At 62.6% G+C, this 4543-nt stretch overlaps 1 protein-coding gene across 4 annotated transcripts in view; it reads left to right on the top strand.

The window, feature by feature from the left end:
- Positions 1 to 1350, top strand: part of KAZN (kazrin, periplakin interacting protein) — a 537286-nt gene extending 535936 nt beyond the window's left edge. For all 4 annotated transcript variants that reach the window (XM_084875307.1, XM_084875306.1, XM_084875308.1 and 1 more), the window contains one exon: positions 1 to 1350. This exon is cut by the window's left edge and continues 1170 nt beyond it. The gene's annotated coding sequence lies outside the window, so the exon portion shown is untranslated.
- Positions 1351 to 4543: the final 3193 nt, after the last annotated feature.

Here is a 4543-nt window from a genome sequence, read left to right as displayed (position 1 = left end):
GCTAACGTCTGTAACACACTTCCCAGCCGCTCAGGAGGCGGGCGGGAGGCTGGGGTCTGATCTCCCACCGACAACACAGGATGGACGTGGGCCTGTCCCCGCTCAGTCCGTAATGTTGGAAGCAACGTGCAAAAGGAGCACAAGGAATGTGGGATATTTCCTACCCTCCCCCCAGGGGGGGGGAGACGCCCCCTTTCGTCCGAATGCTTGGCCTCCTCGGGACGCGTTTCTGATTCTGAGCCTGAGCCGTGAAGCTCTGGGCCTGCCTCGCTTCGCTGAGGTCTCGAACCCCAGTGTCTCATTGACATTCGGCCACATGCGGGCCGAAGCCGCAGAGCCCGCAGCCGGAGTAGGAGGATAAAAGGCCCAGCCATGCTGGTGCCGTGGTCACTCCTGAGCCAGCCTCAGCCTGGGAGACGGCCACCCCAGGACCTGCCTCCAGGGGGCAGCAGACCAGGAGGCCACTCCAAATCCACCTTCTGGGGGCAGGAGGGGTGCAGACGGACTTGGCAGGCAGACCTGGTGGCTGAATGACAAGGGCTGGCAGAGCGGCCACCTGCATACGCTGACCGGCTCGTCCTGTCCGAACAGCCCGGGCTGGGGTCTTGGCCCTTGGAGGGTGACGTGGCATCGGGACATGGCTCTCTGAAAGGTGTCACCCGTGCCTGCGGGCGCTGGCCCCTGGAGAGGGCCGGGTGGTGCCAGGGGCAGGAGCACCAGGGTAGGCAGAGGGGCCGGTGTTCCTGCCAGAGGCTGGGCCAGAGCCACCAGGAGGCACCTGGTTGGCACCCAGCTTTCTGACCCCGGGCGCCTCTGAGAGCCCCCTCTGTCCTGGGCTGAGCAGAGCCTTTCTCTGCCGTCAGCATCGCTGTCACCAGGCCTCAGGCTGCCGGGGGCAGCGAGAGGCCACATGAGACCCTGACACAGCCAGCGTGGAGGGGCCCCAGAATAATGCCCCCCAATCCTGAGCTCGTGGACCAGGGCTGGGGCTGGCAGCGTGGGGTGGCATGGGCAAGAACAGGCCTGAGTGCTCCCCGCAGGGCCAGGTCCCTCCACGCTCCAGGGCCAGCTCACGTCCCGCCCCCCTCGCCATCCCTTCACCCACCATAACCTGTGTCCGGGGCATCACACCCGGGGCTGCTCTTCGAGGCCTCCACAGGCTCTGGGCCGTTGAGTGACACGAAAGACCCCGTGGGAAACAGAACCGTGGGAAACAGAACTGTGGGAACGGGCCTTCTTGCCGGTGATTGGCTGGGAGAGGGGGGATGTCCCAAGCCCTCCCCCATCGGCTGGAGGCTGGAACACCTTCCCCAGGGAGCACGTTAACACTGTAACAATAAACACTTCTGCACAGCGCTTCCTGGACGAGGCGGCCTTTCTCCATGTCCCGTTCTCGTTTCATTTCCCCAACAGCCTCTTTGAGGAGGAGATTATGAGCCCATTGCATGGATGGAGAAACCGAGGCTGGAAAGGCTGAGGGGCCTGCCCAGCTCTAGAAAGCTAAGAGACCCCGGGGCAGAGGCTTGAACAGTCACCTGCCTCCTTTTCCCAGCTGGTCCCTCCCCCCTGGCCCTCACCCCCCACCTTCCAGCCTAGGACTTACCTTGCAGGTGCATCAGTCAGAGGTGGAGCTCAGCTGTGCTCTCTCCTGCTGGGAGAGCTTCCCGAGGGGAAGGGAAAGGGGAGGAGGAGATTCTAGGACAGGACTTGTGGGATGTCTGTGCTAGCCAGCGACAAGTGACAGAAACCCGGCTCCGAAGCTGGTTTTCACATAGGACCCGCCTGCTCGTGCAGAGAGGAGGCGGGGACGGTGGCTGGCCTAGACAGGGCCGGTGGCAGAGAGCCGCATGGTATTGCCAGGTTCTCCATCTCTATCTCGGCTTTGCTTTCCCCCCTATGGAGTTCACCCCCAGACAAGCCGGCCCCATCGGCTGGCAAACTGACCGACAGACACACCGCCTCCAGCCTGGCAAGCCTGCCCAGGACCGGGGCCTCTCCAGGGGCTTCTAGCCAAGTCTGAGGGCAGAGCCGTCGGCCGGGGCCAGGGCTGGGGTCCGCAGCAGGCCGCAGGGCCGGAGGGGACGCTGCCCTGGGGAGAGAACAGTGTCCTGTGGCTCTTTGGGGACAATGGAGGGCCTTTTAAAAGATAAATATGCTTTTACTAACTTTAAAGAGAGACATTGATGTGGGGGAGAAACATCGATTGGTTGCCTCCTACACGCACCCAACAGGGGCGGGAACCGCCAACCTGAGCATGTGTCCTGACGGGGATCGAACCAGATACCTTTTGGTGCTTGGGGCCACACTCAACCAACAGAGTCACACCGGCCAGGGGCAGGGTGGGCCCTTTAACGTGGCCAGAGGGCGTTCCTCTCCAACACGCTTCCCCTCCCACGCAGGAGGGGCAGGGCCTCGGACCCCGGGAGAGCAGCCCTAGATCCTCTGAGGGGAGGGAAGGTGAGTGCACACACCCAGCAGCTCACGGACGCGCGGGGACAGAGTGAGAACGCGGGGGCATCTGACCCGGCGGTCAGGCCTGGTAACAGCTGACATGGGCTGGGCACCGCCCTGTCCTGCTCAGAGCTCCTCAGCCTGGCACGCCTGGCACTCTGGGCAGGCCCTGCGGGGGGACAGAGATGCCCTGAGCATGGCAGGCCGTGCAGCAGCCGCCCTGACCTCAGAGACGCCGCACCCCCCACGCATCCCGCCAGGAGGCCACACCGTGCCCCGTGGAGGATCGCAGCAGCCCGTGTTTTCCCCGTCAGGTAGGCATTGTTCTTCTCAGCAGACGAATGGGGAAACTGAGGCACAGAGAGGTCGCCCGGATTCCCAGCATTCTGAGTGGGAGCCGGGGTCTTAGCATGCGCGGCAGGCCCGTGCAGTCTGGCCTAGGCTGGCGGCCACCCAGCTGTTCACTGGGAACAGTTCCTGAAGCCATGTTCGCGGGGGGGGGGGGGGGGGGGGGGGGGCGGCGACTTCTCGTGTGGGGTGGGGTTAGCTGCTGTAAGTACTCGCTTCCCAGACCATGCGAGTCCCCGCCCCCACTCTCCCCCCCACCCCTCGTCACCCCCTCAGCCAGGAGCTCCGGGGGCTGTCTTTCCCCTTTAAGCCTGCACTTGATGGAGCCACTGTCTGCTCCAAAGACTAAGGTAGAACCGCAGCAGGAAGGCTCCAAGCCCTGCCCCAGGCCTCCCAGCAGATGCCTGGGGGAGCTGAGGTGACGGCGCCCCCCTCCTCTCTCCAGGATGGTGGGGGACCGGCACGGCTGACTATGGAGGGGGACCAGAGTGGATGTGTCAGCTCCGCCAAACACAGGCCGAGCAGCCTCTCCCTGGCTGGGCCTCCGGATCTCTGCCCAGCAGCCTTCCTGCGTCTGCTGGTCCTGATGCAGCAGGTGTGGAGTGGGGCTTGAGCATCCATGTGCTTTAAAGCCTCCTTGGGTGACAGCCGGGGCTTCGACCCCTGCCCTGGATAATCAGCTCCAGTGTAGACAGTTCTTGGTCCATTACCCCGGGAAGTCCCACCGCTCTCCACTAGATGGCGAGATGTGTCCCTCTCAGCCAGAGTCCAGCCCAGCTCAGCTCAGCAAGAAGCAAACCAGCCCAGACCACCCAGACAGCCCTGCCCATGAAGTAGGGCTGCAAGGGGGCAGACTCTTATGATTCCTGCCCCCTCCCTGCGACCTGAAGAGGTGGTTCTTAAATGGGGGTGAAATGTCTGCTTCCCGCCAGAAGGCAAGAAACACATCTTCAGGGGGAGAAGCAACATTTGGAAGCTGGCCCTCCGAGATTCAGGATTCGCTCCCAGCCAGGAGGCCCGGCTCCTGAGCCCAGTTTAGGGCTGGAGGGTGACAGGCCGCCCAGGGGGGGACCAGCTGGGGAACAGGAAGCATCCCACCCATCACGAGGCCACCCACCCACCACGGGGACTTCCTCTGATGATGCAACTCCAACAGGAGGCTCCAGCTGTTTCCCTTCCCATGAGAGGTCCCAGGCAGGTGGCCTCCAGGAGCCTGATACCTACCCCCTGCCGGGAGGCAGCTGGGGAGCAGCAGGATACTCACTGGCAAGGGCCATTGTTCCCAGGGAGAGAGGGCTGTAAAAACCGGACCGTGTGGGCAGCCCAGGGGAGTCAGACACACAATTGGGGCACCTGGAGAATGGCCATAAACTTCACCCTGTCCAGCCACCTGCCTCCTCCTCATGTTCCTACCGAATAAACGAGTCTTCCTCCCGGCCTGGGGCAAGGAGGCCTCTCCCGTGGGTGCCAGGACGCCTCAGGGACAATCAGACAGCCAGGTGTGGGGTGTGGAGGGCGGGAGGACCTGGGGCAAAGGAAGACAGATGTGTGGAAGGACACTGGTGGGCCTATTAATTGCCCCCCAAAGATGTCCTGTCCTCATTCCCAGGACTGTGACTATGTTGCCTGACACGGCAAAGGGAAATTAAGGTCGCTAATCAGCTGATCTTAATTAAGAAGATTATACCATTTTAGACTTGTCTGGGCGGAACAATCAAAGTAATCATAAGGAGCCTTAAAAGTA

Source organism: Pipistrellus hanaki (genome assembly GCF_964339955.1).
Source record: "Pipistrellus hanaki genome assembly, chromosome: 2".
NCBI lineage: Eukaryota > Metazoa > Chordata > Mammalia > Chiroptera > Vespertilionidae > Pipistrellus > Pipistrellus hanaki.
This window is presented reverse-complemented; position numbering and strand designations above follow the sequence as displayed.